Source organism: Mus musculus, chromosome 8, assembly GCF_000001635.26.
Source record: "Mus musculus strain C57BL/6J chromosome 8, GRCm38.p6 C57BL/6J".
Lineage (NCBI taxonomy): Eukaryota > Metazoa > Chordata > Mammalia > Rodentia > Muridae > Mus > Mus musculus.
Genome location: NC_000074.6, coordinates 86,275,418 through 86,293,531, shown reverse-complemented (window position 1 = coordinate 86,293,531; position 18,114 = coordinate 86,275,418). Strand labels below are relative to the sequence as shown.

The 18,114-nt window shown below is 43.8% G+C and overlaps 1 long non-coding RNA gene and 1 pseudogene across 1 annotated transcript; both read right to left on the bottom strand.

Annotated features, from left to right (window-relative positions):
- Positions 1-933: 933 nt before the first annotated feature.
- Gm24490 lies at positions 934-1,031 on the bottom strand (annotated as a pseudogene).
- Positions 1,032-9,451: 8,420 nt separating this feature from the next.
- Gm33687 lies at positions 9,452-13,735 on the bottom strand. The gene is made up of 3 exons (XR_387859.1): positions 12,493-13,735; positions 11,195-11,342; positions 9,452-9,878 (listed from the first exon to the last, which is right to left on the bottom strand). It is a non-coding gene; the product is annotated as a predicted gene, 33687 (long non-coding RNA).
- Positions 13,736-18,114: the final 4,379 nt, after the last annotated feature.

Below are 18,114 nucleotides of genomic sequence, written 5' to 3'. Positions count from 1 at the left end.
GAGTATAGCCTTTCGTAGAAGGATCTGATGGTGTTTTGGATTTCTTCAGGATCTGTTGTTATGTCTCCCTTTTCATTTCTGATTTTGTTAATTAGGATGCTTTCCCTGTGTCCTTTAGTGAGTCTGGCTAAGGGTTTATCTATCGTGTTGATTTTCTCAAAGAACCAGCTCCTCATTTGGTTGACTCTTTGAATAGTTCTTCTTGTTTCCACTTGGTTGATTTCACCCCTGAGTTTGATTATTTCCTGCCATCTACTCCTCTTGGGTGAATTTGCTTCCTTTTGTTCTAGAGCTTTTAGGAGTATTGTCAAGCTGCTAGTGTGTGCTCTCTCTAGTTTCTTTCTGGAGGCACTCAGCGCTATGAGTTTCCCTCTTAGAAATGTTTTCATTGTGTCCCATAGGTTTGGGTATGTTGTGGCTTCATTTTCATTAAACTCTAAAAAGTCTTTAATTTCTTTTTTTATTCCTTCCTTGACCAAGGTGTCATTGAGAAGAGTGTTGTTCAGTTTCCATGTGAATGTTGGCTTTCTATTATTTATGTTGTTGTTGAAGATCAGCCTTGTCCATGATGATCTGATAGGATGCAATGGACAATTTCAATATTTTTTTATCCATTGAGGCCTGTTTTGTGACCAATTATATGGTCAATTTTGGAGAAGATACCATGAGGTGCTGAGAAGAAGGTATATCCTTTTGTTTTAGGATAAAATGTTCTGTAGATATGTTAGATCCGTTTGTTTCATAACTTCTGTTAGTTTCACCGTGTCCCTGTTTAGTTTCTGTTTCCATGATCTGTCCTTTGATGAAAGTGGTGTGTTGAATTCTCCCACTATTATTGTGTGAGATGCAATGTGTGGTTTGAGCTTTACTAAAGTTTCTTTAATGAATGTGGCTGCCCTTGTATTTGGATCATAGATATTCAGAATTGTGAGTAAAAATATGGAACGCTTCACAAATTTCCTTGTGAAGGGGCCATGCTAATCTTCTCTGTATTGTTCCAATTTTAGTATATGTGCTGTAGAAGCGAGCACTCAACAGAGGAATCTTGAATGGGCAAGAAACACTTATAGAAATGTTCAGCATCCTTAGTCCTCAGGGAAATTCAAATCAAAATGACTCTGAGATTCCATCTTACACTAGTCAGAATGGCTAAAATATAAAACCTAAATAATAGCACATTCTGGTGAGGGTATTGAACAAAAAAAAAACACCCCTTCATTGCTGATGGGGTGCAATCAATCTAGCAGTTTCATAGAAAATTGGTAATAGTTCTACCTGAAGACTCATTTATATATAACTCCTGGACATATACTCAAAAGATGGCCTACTATTATATATATATATATATATATATAGGGATACTTGCTCAACTTTGTTCATAGCAACTTTATTCATAATAGTCAGAAACTGGAAACAACATAGATGCCCCTCAATTGAAGAATGAATAATGAAAATATGGTCCATCTATACAGTAGAATTCTGTTCAGCTATTAAAAACAAAGACGACATGAATTTTGCAGGTAAATGAATGGAACTTGAGAATGTCATCCTGAGTGAGGTAACCCAGACCCCAAAGGACATGCATAGTATGTGGTCACTGATAAGTGAATATTAGCCAAAAAATACAGAATACCCCTACTACACTCCATAGACCCATAGAAGATTAAATAAGAAGCAAAGCATAAGTGAGGATGCTTCAATCTCACTTGGAAGGGGGGATAAAACAATTATAGCAGGCAGGTGGAGAGAGAAAACTGGGTGGGAGAGGGGGATGGGGGTCCTTTTAAATATTACTATTCTACCTCTATTCTAACATCCAGGAAACTGCTTTTAAAAAAGAAATCCTTATTTTAATGTATTTGTCCGACTCATTAAATTTTATCTATTTCATATAGAAAAAAGAATCCAAGACTAGCAACACCCTCAAATATCAGGGCCACAATGGCAGATACTCACAAATTTCTCTTTTTTGTCCATATATTTTTGATAATATGCACCCCCACTACTCTTTTGTCCTTCCTCATCCCTGGTCCCTCCTTCTCTCAAATGGCTCCCTTCTATTTCCATCCCATGACTTAAAAACACAACTCTAGTTTCTGCCTGAGAGAAGGCACATAGCACATGTCTCTCTGACACCACATATTTATATATATAATCTCCAGTTCTATCTAGTTTATTCAGTGTATTTATTGCTCTGCTTTATGATTGAATAAAAGTATTGTATTTGCCAATATATATCAATAAAATTGTTTTACATGCAAATAACACATTTTCCTTCTTGCCTCTTTTAAACTTTTGAGCATTTTTATGTATTCTTTGAAAATTTCATACATGAATACTGTGTATTTTATATGTCCACCTCCATTCCTCCCAGTCATAGTCCCCTAGACCTCTTCCACATGCCTCCCTCCTGTGTTTATCTCCTTTTCCACCTCCACTTCTTAAAATAACTCACTAAATCCGGTAAGTGCTGTCTGAATGAACATAGGTGTAGTGATGTGAGTAAAAGTACCCTCTCTATCAGCTCATATTGGAATACTTGATATTCAGTTGATGGGATTATGTGCGAAGGAGTAGAAGGAGTGGCTTATTGGAGGAGGTGTGTCTCTGAGGTGGGCTTTGTAGTTTCAGATGCTCATGCCACCCCCACTTAGCTCCGCTTCCTCCTGGTGAATCAAAATGTGAGCTCTCAGGTAATGTTTCATCACCATCCCTGCCTGCCAGCTGCCATGCCCTTCTCCCATGATGGCCATGGACCATCTCCTCTGAAACTAGAGACCCCAATAAACCCTTTCTTCCACAAGTTGCCTTAGTCAGGGTGTCATACCGCAGCAATAGGAAAGTAACTAAGGCAATGGGCAATCTACCAGTGGCCACATCCCTGAGAAAAACAACTTCCATTCCCTCAACAGCCGTCAATTTCCAACATCTTGTCAGCTGGTGGGACTTAATAAGCTCCTCTTTCCCCCCATCATTGGTGGGGTGCTGACCAGCTTGATCTTGTTTCAGTTTTGTTGTTGTTGTTAAGCCATTCATCTGGACATCTGGGCTGATTCCATAGCTAACCTGTTGCTACCGTACCACAGTAACCTAGAGTGTGCAGAGATAACCCACCATCTACCCAGGAATACTCTGAAACAACACCCCCATTACATCTGAGCTTCAAGAATATAGAAAGCTCCATCCTTCTGCTGGCAAAAGGACAGTATGGCAAAGAGCCCCACCTTGCTCTCTGAAAATACAGACAGGATTTCTGCATCCTTGAGCCTTTCACATGCAGACTCTTCCCACCAACAGAAAAGTAATACCACAACTCACATTGGGGACACTTATCCAGGAAGAGTTTAAAGATCTGAAGAGTGCAAACTGCCCTCCTGAAACATGTTCACCTTTCCTGTATTTGACTTAACCAATCTAAACTCAAAAAGAAAAAAAAAAGGTGGGAAGGAGGGAGGAAAGGGAAGCAGGAAAATGAGGGCTTTGAAAATTCTGCTGGAGAGTGAGTGAGTGCAGCCTGTTAATATTAACTCCCAGCACCTTTACCCTTGGATGCTCCTGGAGCCTCCAGGCTGGCTCTCGGGACCCCTGCTATGAATGGTTCATTTTGAATGTGGAGAATGAGACTCACAGCTCCTAAATCAGCCAGAAATATTCATTGTCCTTTGTGTGCACATGTTCATAGGAAGCCGCCTCTACCACAGAAAAGATGGAAGTGGCAAGAATTAATACCCAGATGTTGTTCCTTGGCAAAGAAAATCTTTATTCAATCTTACCCAGTAGAGAATGAACAGGACATGATGAAAGAAAGCTAAGCTCATCTGGGAAGAGCTTTCTGAAATAGACTGGATTGAGGACATTGCTTGCAACCATATATACCTAATGTGCTGTGGTGGGAACAGCCTTAAAAGTGTGTGTATCAGTTGTTCCCCAGAAGCAAGAAGCTTCTTGCTGGGAATTCAAACTTGACCTTGAGCACCAAGGGAGTCTCAACATCCAGAATGAGGTAGGACTGATGATGCCAGGCGCAGTCACATGCTCTGTACCAAGTCGCCTGAGCAAGCCTGATAATTTCCTTATCCTTGTCCTCCATAAAACCTTTTATCCTCTTAACTCTTAACCATCCATAAAGTCCATTCAGTTGCCACCTCCTCCTCTGATCTTCTAGACCTCATGACCATACTTTAGCTCCTGTCACAGGACACTGCAGCCATTAGTATTGTTGTCTGACTTTCCCACTTGACTTCATGTCCCCTGGCATTGGATACTGCTCCACCAATGTGTCTGGTATGTGGTAAGACCTCAATAAATATTTTTTGACTGAATGAACAGAGGATAGCTCAGCATAGCCATTCTAGAGGCAAAAGGCTGCTTCCTTGCTCTGGGCTCTTCTTTGGTTAAATGAAGGTGTTTTCAAGGTTAAATACATTTTTGGCACGACATTTAATTGGCTGGTTTCCCAAACACTGAATCATTTAGTTCCAGGAGAATTTTTTCCCCTCAGCAAATATTTCCTAAAGAAAAGTGGATGAGGTGATGGTTGGAAGAAAATGGAACACTCCATGTAACTGTAGGGCAGTTGCAAACGCTGCCAAAGCTGTCCCACAGCCGAGCCCACTTAGGATGTATCTATAAATATTTTCCTCAGCTAGGCTATTAAGATAAATTTATCCTGAAAACACTTTCTAAACAGGAAGGGAAGTGTGTTTGCTAATAATCCTGGGCTTTGCCTTTCTCTCTTTGCAATGCAGCTAGACAGGAAGGCATGGGTCCCCTCCACCCCCAACCTCTCCACCCTAGCTAGGAGCAAATTTGGTGTGTTGGCTCACCACCTCTGTCAAGAAGAATTGTAATGGCTGCACCTCATTCAGGGGTTGATTAAGATGATCTTTCATCCTCAAATCAGATATATTTGTTTTCTACAGAGGTGGTAATGAAGGCCACAGATGAGTGGCTTAAACAGTGTCAAACTCATTGTCTCACAGTTCTAAATACAGGAAGTATGAGGTGGAGGGTTGTATTAGTCAGGGTTCTCTAGAGTCACAGAACTTATGGATAGTCTCTAGATAGTAAAGGAATTTATTGATGACTTACAGTCGGCAGCCCAATTCCCAACAATGATTCAGTCGCAGCTGTGAATGGAAGTCCAAGGATCTAGCAGTTACTCAGTCTCACGCAGCAAGCAGGCGAAGGAGCAAGAGCAAGAGCTTGACTCCCTTCTTCCAATGTCCTTATATTGTCTCCAGCAGAAGGTGTAGCCCAGATTAAAGGTGTGTTCCGCCACACCTTTAATCCCAGATGAAAGGTGTAGCCCAGATTAAAGGTGTGTTCCTTAAACTCGGAGATTCAATCTTCTGGAATCCATAGCCACTGTGGCTCAAGATCTTCAAACCAAGATCCAGATAAGGATCTCCAAGCCTCCAGATAAGGGTCACTGGTGAGCCTTCCAATTCTGGATTGTAGTTCATTCCAAATATTGTCAAGTTGACAACCAGGAATAGCCACTACAATCCACCCCTTGTCAACTTGACACAAATAATATCTCATGTTCACATGAAACAATAACAAGGTTGTAAATACGCCTAACATGATATAACTATCCCTCGTACAATCGCAAACACATTTGTCAATTTACAAGGGGGCATTCATATTACTTTATAATCCTCGTTTCTGCAACTGGTTACGTGGCCTTAATTGGTATTTATAACTACCTTCCTCTACTACCCATTCTGTATTTCCTTCACCTTCAGCCAGCACCTCAGCAGGTCTTGGCTCTTTTCCTGGAGGATTGACCCATACCTTCATTCCTGATGGGTCTGCATCCTTGGTCATCCTGCTTGGATTAGGCTGTTGTAGTTTCCCATTGACTTTAATCACAGGACATGGTAGTACTAAGAGACGCCCTAAGGGATCTCCTACACTCCAGACATAATCTTGCTTACCACCATTGTGAAGAGGTAATCCAATTTCCCCATGGTAATCTGGATCTATCACCCCTCCTAACACTGTTATTCCTTTTTTAGCTTGTTGGTTTAAGGGCATTAGAAGCCCAAAATGACCAGGGGGAAGTCTGAGCTTCCAGTTCAATGGAATGTTTGTTGTAGCTCCTGGTAGGAGCACTCCCCTCTCTGGAGCCAAAACTTCTAGGCCAGCAGAACCTAGAGTTATGGGGACAGGAAGCAAAAATTTTCCTAGAGGATCACAAGGAGTGATAGTAAGTGGAACTATTCCCTTTTCCACCCCTTGATTCCTGGACCCATGAATCCTGGCTATGGGTGAAACTGTACCATATATCGAGCGCTGATTCAAAGCATATACTGCCTTCTGAAGAACTCTGCCCCAGCCTTCCAAGCTGTTACCACCTAATTGGCGCTGTAACTGCGTCTTCAAAAGGCCATTCCATCTTTCTATCAGACCAGCTGCTTCAGGATAATGGGGAATGTGGTAAGACCAGTGAATTCCATCAGCCCAATTCCCAACAATGATTCAGTCGCAGCTGTGAATGGAAGTCCAAGGATCTAGCAGTTACTCAGTCTCACGCAGCAAGCAGGCGAAGGAGCAAGAGCAAGAGCTCAACTCCCTTCTTCCAATGTCCTTATATTGTCTCCAGCAGAAGGTGTAGCCCAGATTAAAGGTGTGTTCCGCCACACCTTTAATCCCAGATGAAAGGTGTAGCCCAGATTAAAGGTGTGTTCCTTAAACTCGGAGATTCAATCTTCTGGAATCCATAGCCACTGTGGCTCAAGATCTTCAAACCAAGATCCAGATAAGGATCTCCAAGCCTCCAGATAAGGGTCACTGGTGAGCCTTCCAATTCCGGATTGTAGTTCATTCCAAATATTGTCAAGTTGACAGCCAGGAATAGCCACTACAAGGGTGGACAGTCTAGTTTGTTTCTGTTTTCTGATATCCCTCTCCTTGGCTGGTGGATGTCTTTATCAGTTGCTCTTTGTGTTGTCGTATTCCGTTGCCTGACAGAAACAATCTAAGGGGCTGAAGAGCATTCCTTCACAGGTTTCAGCCCATCATGGGAAGGGGAGTGAGGAAGATTAGAGTAGCTCACATTACAGTAGACATGAAGAAAGAGGGGGTTGCTGTAGGAAGGAACCTTGGTAGGGTACAGCCGAGAAAGAGAGAGAGGAGAGGAGAGGAGAGGAGAGGAGAGGAGAGGAGAGGAGAGGAGAGGAGAGGAGAGGAGAGGAGAGGAGAGGAGAGGAGAGGTGAGGAGAGGAGAGGAGAGGAGAGGAGAGAGAGAATGTAAAAGGTACCTGGGTAGGGTACAGCTACCAGGACACAGTTCCAGGGACTTAATTCCTCCATCAAGACTCCACCTTCCATTAAACACTCACATTCCCATAGTCTATTCAAATTTGAGATTAGGCTCATTGAGAACCTTCTGGAAACATCCTGGCAGACACACCCAGAGGGTATGACATTCTTAAGCTGACAATCAAGATTCCTGCATCACACGTCATTGTCTCCCAGTTCCTTCATCGGCTGTGTCTGTGCCCCAAGTTCCTTTCACTGTACAGACCTCAGCTCTATGACATAGTATCCACTGTAATGACCCCACTTTAATTTACTTACCTCTTTAAGAAAAATATAGGACAAAACAGCTACCACCAGATTGGGAAAAGATCTTTTCCAATTCTATATCCAATAGAGGACTAATATCCAATATATACAAAGAACTCAAGAAGTTAAACTCTGTTAAAAATTGGGTACAGAGCTAAACAAAGAATTCTCAACTGAGGAAACTCGAATGGCAAAGAAGCACCTTCAACTTCCTTAGTCATCAGGGAAATGCAAATCAAAATAACCCTGATATTCCACCTCACACTAGTCAGAATGGCTAAGATCAAAAACTCAGGTGACAACAGATGCTGGTGAGGATGTGGAGAAAGAGGAACACTCCTCCACCGTTGATGGGATTGCAAGCTGGTGCAACCATTTTGGAAATCAGTCCCATGGTTCCTCAGAAAATTGGACAGAGTACTACCTGAGGACCCAGATATACCATTCCTGGGCAAATATTCAAAAGATGCTCCAACATATAACAAGGACACACACTCCACTATGTTCATAGCAGCCTTATTTTTAATAGCAAGAAGCTGGAAAGAACCAAGATGTCCTTCAACAGAGTAATGGATACAGAAAATGTATCCATTACATTTACACAATGGAGTACTACTGGGCTATTAAGAACAATGATGCCATGAAATTCATAGGCAAATGGATGAAACTATAAAATATCACCCTGAGTGAGGTAACTCAATCACAAAAGAACACACATGGTATGCACTCACTGATAAGTGGATATTAGCCCAAAAACTTGGAATACCCAAGATAGAATTCACAGACCACATGAAGCTCTTAAGGAAGACCAAACTGTGGATGCTTCAGTCCTTAGAAGTGGGAACAAAATACTCATGGGAGGAAATATGAGGACCAAATGTGGAGCAGATACTGAAGGAAAGGTCATCCAGAGACTGCCCCACCTGGGGATCCATCCTGTAAACAGACACAAAACCCAGACACTACTGTGGATGCCAAGAAGTGCTTGCTGACAGAAGCTTGTTATAGCTGTCTCCTGAGAAGCTCTGCCAGAGCCTGACAAATACAGTGGTGAATACTCACAGCCAACCACTGGACTGAGCATGGGGTCCCCAATGGAGGAGTTAAAAAAAAAAAAAGAACTAAAGGAGCTGTAGGGGTTTGCAACTCCATAGGAAGAACAACAATGTCAACCAAACAGACTGTAAGACTCTGGCAAGCCTTACCTACCAAGGACCCTCTGAGTGAACCACATGGAGCCAGGAGCGATACAAAAGCAAGAGGAATTTATTGTTCCAGTGCGCTGGGATGTCCTGCACCAGAAGGAGAGACGGCAACCCTAGGCAGCCCATTCGGTGAGATTTTATACAGTTTCCAGGGGGGAGGATAGAACGACAATCACTAGGCCCAATGTGATTGGCAGAATAGATAACTTTTAAACTGATTGGTCCTTAGGGAATGAGGTAATCATCCTCTCCCTTATGGAAGGGAGGGGTGCCTATGTGCTTCATGACCTCTCTCTTCCAGGAGGAATGCCTGGTGGAATTTTCCAAAGGTCCTGAGCTGACCTCTTCAAGACTCCCAGAGCTCCCAGGGACTAGACCACCAACCAGAATACACATGGAGTGACCCATGACTCCAGCCACATATGTAGTGGAGGATGGCTCTTTTGGGCATCAGTGGGAGGAGAGGCCCTTCGTCCTGTGAAGGCTCAATGCCCCAGTATAAGGGAATTCCAGGAGTAGGGGAGGCGGGAGTGGGTGGGTGGTTAGGTGGGTGGGGGAGCACCCTCATAGAAGCAGGGGAGAGGGATGGGTTAGGGGTTTTCTGGAGGGGAAATCGGGACAGGGAATAACATTTGAAATGTAAATAAATAAAATATCCAATTAAAAAAAACAAAAGAAAAATATAGCCACATCCTGAATTATAGATAGGACTTTAGACTTCAACATGTCTAAACTAGGGAGAAGACAACCCATACTAGTAAGATACAGTTTATTTTCTGTAGGTATTTATGAATGGGAATGGAAGGCACAGGATCACAAACACACTGTTTTTTTTTGTGGTTGTTTTTTTGTTTTTTGTTTTTTTCAAGAATGAAATCTAGGGCTAGGATGGTAGATCAGGGGTGGAATGCTTACCTAACATACAAAAGGCTCTGGGCTCAATCCCTATCATTAGGGTGATGTATAGAGAAAGAAAGAGACAGAAACACACACACTATGGAGAAAGGGGGAGGGACTAGAAAACATAGACTCTATAATCTCTTGAAAACCCACCAGAAATGGAATCTGCCATTCCACAAGGATGAACTTCTATGGGAAGACCTATAATGGAAAAAGACAATGATCTTATTATTCCCTGTGTTGGTCTCCCTCCCTATGTGTATAGGAATGAGATTACTATAGCTTTCATTTTATTTACATTCTAATTTCCCCATTCTTTTCTGTTTCCAAAATAATCAGAGACTATGGACAAGGGGTAGAATCGTTAGAGCCAGTGAAGGCTGGACTCAGCCAGTCCCTTTCCCAGATGTAGGTGGGCCTTGTAACTAACAGGTCACTTTCTTTGCAGATGCAGGGAGTGGAAACGGCTGTTCTCTAAAGAAGAAAACACAGAATGAAAAGTGACTGGGGTGTTGCAAATCTCATCTGCCCTGACTTTGATTAAACTGCTGCCCACTGCTTTTTAGGAGATAAATAGTGTTTAACGAGATAGCCTGCACGTGCTATCACTCTCCACGTAGACATGGACATTTTTCCGAGCAGATGGAAATCAGCCTGCCAGGAACATCACTTATCCTGATTTGACAACAGCAGGGAGGCTAAGAACAAAACATCAGCTATATCTACAGCTAGCCCTGCTCTGGATCCCTGCCAACGCCCACAGTTAGCCCTGCCGGGGACACCTCTAGAGACACAGTACCCTGTTCTGGTTTTGCTTTGAGGAAAATCTCTGATGATCCTGCTACTGAAAAGCCGCTATGGTTCCTGCCATTTCCTACTGGATTTGTTGTGGTTTGAATGAGCAATGTCCTCCATAGGCTCATGTATTTAAACACTTAGTCCCCAATTGATGATGCTAATTGGTGTGTGTGTGTGTGTGTGTGTGTGTGTGTGTGTGTGTGTAATCTTTAGATAATCCAGCCTTGCTTGAGGAATATGTCACTGGGGTGGGTTTCTGAGGTTATAGACTTAACCCATTTCCGGTTCTGTCTGTTTCTTACATAGAAGATGTGGCTTCCAGCCATTCTAGATGTTTAGCCCTCTACAACTGTAGGCCAAAAAAACCCCTTCCTTATGTTGCTTGAGGACATGGTGTTTTATCGAAGTAACAGAAAATAAATCAATATAATATTTGGAAGTGGGGAGCCCAGGAATCACCTTCGGTTTGGTGGAAAAAAAATGATCTCCTTCTCAGGCTTCTTCCTCAGCTCCAGCTCATGTCCCCCTGCCTTCTTGACAGCTCAGCAACACCCTACGCTAGTTCCCGATTGTCCCTCAGACTTGTAATCAGAGGCCTCCCCGCCCATCACACTCAGCTCCATTCTCTAGCTGCTTGGGTGAAAAGCTTGGGTCCCTGGACTCCTGTCTTCTTCTTGAACTGCTCATGTAGCCACTGAGGAATCTCTGAAGGCTCTCACCTCAGTTTGTGTCCAGATCCCACAAGAGCACCGCCTGGCTGTTGACATCTCTTGCAAGACGTGCTACTAAGCCTTGTGAGTGTCCTGCGGGCTTCTTAGCCATTTGCTCCCTCTTGGTCCTGCTTCCCAGCAGCCAGAGTTCATCTTCCTATTGGAAATTAGAGCCTGCTATCCCTCTACTCAGACTTTCAAGGCCAAATGCTCAGATACATGAACCTGTCCCGGACGATTCTCATTCAAACACCACACACCTCACTTACTTTACTGTTTATTATCTGTCTTCTCACCAACCCTTCTCCTTTCCTAATGAGAAACTGAATTCTATTAAGTGTAAGAATCTTTATGTTGTTCTTGGATGTCTCCTAGCACATGAAATGATGCCTGACACCTATAAGGTTTTTAACAAACAGTTGCTCGATGAGTAAGAACAATAAAGTACTCATCTTTCTAACAAATTTCTTTTTATTCACATTGAATACATTACTTTGGATACATTATCCAAAGTCTCTACTGTTGTTTGCAAGAAAATCACCCTTGGCTGAAGGAATAGCCTTCTCAGCATATGGTGGTAACATTTCCAAAGAGTATTCCAAAGAGAATCTTTTATGAATTAAAAAAAAAAGTATCAATTGTGGTGCATGGTTGCAACTCTAACGTTCAGTTGGCCGAGGCTGGAAAATCAAGTATGTTCAAGGCTAGCTCATGATACATAGTGACCTTGTCTAAAACCTGGCAAGGGATGTAGTTCAGTGGCAAAGCACTTGCCTGGCACATATACTTAAGGCCCTGTTTCAATCTTCATCACACACATCTTGATGTGTGTGATGAACAGACATCAACAAATTGATGAAAAGACAGGAAATTCTGTACATCTAACATAGAGTTAGACCATCCTGGGACAAGTTCTTCCTGCTGTCCATGTTAGTAGACATGGAAAGGATAGACTCCAGCCCAGGAAACTCAGCTGGACACCTCTCCTGCCACTCATGAGAAATATAGACTTGGGTATCACCAAGGCTCCCTGTACTTCAGGGTTTTTTTTGGGGGGGAGGGTGTTGGTTGTTTGTGTTTGTTTTTGTGTTTTGTTTTTTAAACCCTAGCTATCCCTATGCCTCAGAGGTTTGAAGATTAAATGAGATACTGATCATCTCACCCAGCACACAGCCGACATGTCTACACGTGTGAGTACACACTCTTCACAGCCACAACATCCTGCCGTTCAGACACAGAAGACAAGCACACCCTTTCAAACTCACAACCTTCACACTCCTCACAGTTCATCAACGGGCACACATTACCTGTCTCCTCTGAGTGTCGTTTGCCTAACGCTTAGAGCCAGTGGAGAAGACAGGCAGAGGTCCCCTGGTTTTGTGCCCAGCAAATGGCCAGTGAACATCTGTTGTCTCTGGAGCCATGCAAATGTCATTTCTACCTGTGACAGGAGCTCCAGCCTCTGAGCCAGACCAACTCTCTCCTTTTCTCCCTCGATGCCAATAATGACACATAGCCTGCCTCAACAATATTCCTGCTCCCCAGGAATGTTTTGATGAAATAACAAAAGTATGTTTCTAAGGCTTTCTACACATCCAGTCGTATTACTCTTGATCTGGAATTGTCAGGATAAACCGGAACCGTGGGCTCCTGCCAAGCGCTTTCGGAGAAGGAAGGTTTTGCCGTATACTTCCTTTCCCTGCACCCCACCCAATCCAGTTCCTCTGTTGCGGTATTGTGCCAGCTGGGCTCGAGTAGTTTAGAAGCAGAAGCTTATTTTAGCTGCCTACGCAAAGCCCAGGAAAAGGCCTGAGGGTAGAGATGTGAGAAGAAGGTTCCAACAGTATCAGGGAGCTACAGGCAAGGGCGTTCTCAGCAGAATCTTGGAGTCACTCACAGCTTCTGAAACCTTGCATGTTGACAGTAGAGAAAGGATGAGGACACCTGTGTCCCTTGAATCGGGTCTTTCACCGTGAATTGAGACGCCAAGAGCATCAGCTGGCTGCTCGGCCCTGTTATAGTCACATCACAGATCCTTTGTCACTTCTAGTCTTGAGATGGATCTTGTAAACCAGAAGCCTGGCTGCCTCCTGAGTCGGAAATGTTTGGAAACAGTGTCATCCAGTCTCTCACGAGCACACTTCGCTGGCCTTTGCTTTCCTGTGCTAGCTGTGAAAGCCGTGCAGGTTGTAAAACCAGAGTACTCACGTGACCTGTGCCAGGCTCCTCAGAAGTCTTTGTGTCCCATCTGTAAGTCAGCAGCAGCGCAAGGCAGGCCTCCAAGGGACGGTTTGATTCCACAGACAGATATTTAGAAATAGCTTTTTATCCCTTACCTCATTTAGAGAGAGTTATATAGTGAGAGCCAGGGTGTAGGTAGAAGAAACCAACTAAAAATAACCCAAGTACGAGAGAAGAGCAAGCCTCCATGGTCAAGATATTTGTGGCAATTTTAGCTTCAGGCCCAAGGCATCCAAGCGCTATATTTGTTGTTTATTCTTGATGTCCCTAGGCAGATGCTGGCTTCTTTCATGCTTGGTCTTTTGCAAGAGACTGTTGTTATGTGCTGTGAGGACGAACTCCTGACAGCCTGCCCTAATCCTTCTTCACAGTTTAGCCTCCCCACTATCCTAGCAAAGATCCCAGCAGAAAATGCCCATGCATCTGATTGGCTGTGGTTGCGTCTCCCAGGCACCCTTGCTTACCACTGTGATGGGGATGTATGATGGCCTCACATGATCCCACATTTTAGTTGCTATTCTTAATATTCTTCTGTGTGTAGGCTGTGCATTATTGCTCATTGTGTCAAAATAATTAATTCTGCCAGGTAATAAGCTACCCAAAGTTTATATCCCCAAACAGAAAACTTCAAATTTCTGGCCCAGTTCTCTAGCACTCCTTTTCAGACTGCCAAAATGGCCCACATCCCCATCATATAAAGCAGGTGAACTTCTGTCAGCAATATGCATCCATTTCATAGATGTGCCAAGCCTTGGCTTCCAGACTTCCCCCAGACTCCTACTTAAACTTCACGTGGCTGTGCTAAGACTCTGGGGTCTTGTCAGGGACACAGATCCCAAAGAGGAGTTAAGTCTCCATTTGAAATGTCTGACTTTCCCCTGAGAATCCCATCACCTGGTCAGGTAGAATGAAAGGAGTCACGCATGACTTGGTTCTAGGCATAGAGTGCTCAGTCTACATGGCACTTTTGTCTCCTCTAAAGTGAGTTTGTTTACTATATTGGAAACAGAGAACTTCTTAGTCAAAACCATTTGGGGGGCTTCATCTAAACACAATGGAGGTAGGGGACTGAGCCCCCATATCCATGCAACCAGTGAGTCTGAGCAGAGGTCAGCTGTCAGTCTATGAACAGGGCGTGCGGCTTCCACTGGGCCTGAATCCATGGTGTTCCCTGTTGTGAAATCTGCCTTATTTACTGGCTTTTTCTGCTATGATGGTAAAAAGAATGTCTGGTTAAAGAAATGTCATGAGAGAGTCTCCTGGAAGAGGAAGGGGAGGGGAGAAAGCTCTAGAAAGAGACCAAATTTGAGCCAAACTTAAAGGTAAAGTGGAATTTGAAAAATCCTTATCCATACAGAGAAGTTTGTTATAGAGTGCTACAACCTGGAGAAGATGAGTGGAGGGCTCAGAAAGATGGAGGAAGAACTTGCAAGAAGAACTCTGGGGAGGCCCTTCGGTTAGGAGGTCATTGATGTAAAAGCAGCAGTGGCTGAAACAAATCCTGTAAAATACACCTGAGACCTTACAGCAGTTGCAGAAGCTCATGGGCACAGAAGTGCAATGTGTCTAGGTGGTGAGCCCGGCCTGTGAACCTTGACTCCAGTGACAGGCTAAGGGACTGTGCTCCCAACTCAGCCTACCCTATTCCTTGCCACTGGCATAACTGTATAATCAGTGGGCCTGGTGGGCAACTTGACTCCTCTTCTGTTGGGACCAGGGCCTCTTGCTACTGCTTTTGAGTGTACGGGGTTGTGAGGGAAAGGGTTGGGAATCAAGTAATGGTGTTCCAACACAGCTGGGTGCTTTCCTCCAGCTGCTCTTGGGAAACTGCCCAGCAACCCAGATTTTCAGAGCAGACACACGTCTCTCCGCTCCATTTCATCCTCTGTGTCATGAGGGTACTCTCCAAATCTTACAGGATGTCACATCATTCTAAACTGTGTGCTTGCCTAGTGCCTTGTGTGTATTAACTTATTATTATTAAAATACTAATGAACATTTGAGACAGTTCATTTAGGGTTTGGGACAGTCACATACTGACAGAATGGACATGCTACCTTCCTGGGGAGTTAATGACCTGAAAGGCTCAGATGGACAGAGAAGCTCTGGATAGGAGCATTGATTTGACCTGTAACACCAGTGGAAGCTTCTAAGGAGGAGATCCACATTCCAAACCCAGCAGTATCTCCCACCTCCAGATTGCAGGAAACAGACCTGTGTGTGGAATCTCCCATCCCCACAGTGCCATCTGACCAGCCTCTGCTTGGAGAGGGGTTTTAAGAGAAGTCTCTGGGAGCAACAAAAGGATGGACCATCTAGAGGCTGCCTTATCTGGGGATCCACCCCATAATCAGCTTCCAAACGCTGACACCATTGCATACACTAGCAAGATTTTGCTGAAAGGACCCAGATATAGCTGTCTCTTGTGAGACTATGCCGGGGCCTAGCAAACACATAAGTGGATGCTCACAGTCAGCTGTTGGATGGATCACAGGGCCCCCAATGGAGGAGCTAGAGAAAGTACCCAAGGAGCTAAAGAGATCTGCAACCCTGTAGGTGTAACAACATTATGAACTAACCAGTAACCCGGAGCTCTTGACTCTAGCTACATATGTATCAAAAGATGGCCTAGTTGGCCATCACTGGAAAGAGAGGCCCATTGGACACACAAACTTTATATGCCCCAGTACAGGGGAACGCCAGGGCCAAAAAAAATGGGAATGGGTGGGTAGGGAAGTGGGGGGGAGGGTATGGGGGACTTTTGGGATAGCATTGGAAATGTAATTGAGGAAAATACGTAATAAATAAAATAAAATTTAAAAAAAAGAACAACTCAAAGTCAAATCATGGATCCAAGCTGATGACCTGTGTTCTGTTTGCTTTCCATTCTGCTGGGGTATCACTCTTCAGTGACTCATGGACCCTTACAAAGTTAAGATTATCCAGCACACCAGCTCTGTGCCCACTTTTTTATATCTTATTTTGCTTTTTGTATAGCACATATTTTTTTTGACATTGTCAGTGCCCACTGGCTCAAGGCTGACAGGAACATGTTCAATTTATAACTGTTGCACTGAAAAAGACCAAACAGGGCAAACCTGTTGTCTGTCCCCTATATTACAATGTACAAGAATATCTGTGCTCCTGGTGGGTGGGAGTCAGAGGTCCTGACAGTACCATACACATCATTTGTGTGGTTTGGTTTTGTTTATTTTTCTGTCTCTCCTTTGCTATTTCAGGGAGATAAGGCCATTCCCAGAGTTTTATTAACTGACATTATCTATTGAGAACAGCAGACCAGAAGTGGCTGGGCATTTCAAAGTAAGGGGCCCTACAAAAGGAATGGATTCTTTCTTCAGCTAAAAGCTGGAAATATCCTTGACACCATGGGCAACTCCATCCTTTCCTGAGGCCTGAAATGCCAGAAGTGTTTAGCTGGAATGTCTTTGGTCCTGCCCTGGCCAGAGAACAGGGATGTCAGAAAGGAAGAAAGAACAGGTTCTGGTGTTTCCTCATCTCTTTCCTCTAAATGAAGACCCCTTCCCTTGGAATCATAAATGAGGACTGACTGAAACCAAGAGGCACTTAGACACCTGGAGCCAAAGCTGGGCTGGCCAGCTCATCCATACGAAGCATTACTAACTGGAAGGCTGCAACCCACAGTGGTACCCACTCCCAGGGACCTGCTCTTGCTGTAGGAGCTTTGCATCTTTCTGTCTCTGAAGCTTTCTATAATAAAATACTCTTTTTAAAGATCACCTCCGTGGTACAATCATTCCATTCTTCAACTCTGCCAGACAAGAACTGGAAGGTCACTTACTCGGTAGAAGTTTTGGGTGACTGCAAGCATCTATCATCCTAACTCTTGATTTAAAAGCCCCCTCCCCCCAAGAGCCGAGAAAAACCCAGTTACTCTCAACAACACGCTAAACATTTTCCATTTCATATTCACAATAGGACTTCCTCCTCCAATACCCAGGGAACACTCAATTCCTATTTACTGGAGGAATTATTATTAATACACTTGCTTACAGGGCTTGGTTAGGATTTACAGATGAGCCAAAGGAGTGCCTTTGGGAATGAGGTGGAGGAAAGGGGTGGACAGGTCTGCGGACTGGGTAGAGTCAGGGAAGAGCTGACAGACAGGAGCTATTTATGCCTCTCATCTCTCTGACTCATCCTCAGCCACTGTGAGCAGGAACCGCCAGCCCTGCTCTGCTCCAAGCCCACAGGAACCACAAGCCCTGCTCTACTCTCTAGCCCCCACGCATCTCTGATCAGTTAAAATTAAAACCCACACTGGGTCTGGTATAGACGCAGCCACCTGTAACCTCAGCTCTTGGGAAGCAAAGGCAAAAATAGCAGGAATTGGAGGCCAGCCTGGACTACTGAGGAAGTTCTAAGCCAGTCTGGGTTGTTGATGGGATTCTAAGTTAGCCTATGTTAGAGTGAAACTCTCTCAAAAGCAAAAGAGTAAAATAATAAAAACATAAAATAAAAAAGAAGTAATCACCATTGTAAATACTAGGCAAGATTCTCTTATTAGTTAACTTTCCTAAAGGTGAGGAAACTGAGGCACAGATGCTGTTCTTAAAAAACAAAATCCCCACCAAACCCAGACACTATTGTGGATGCCAACAAGTGCTTGCTGACAGGAGCCTGATATGGCTCTCTCCTGAGAGGCTCTG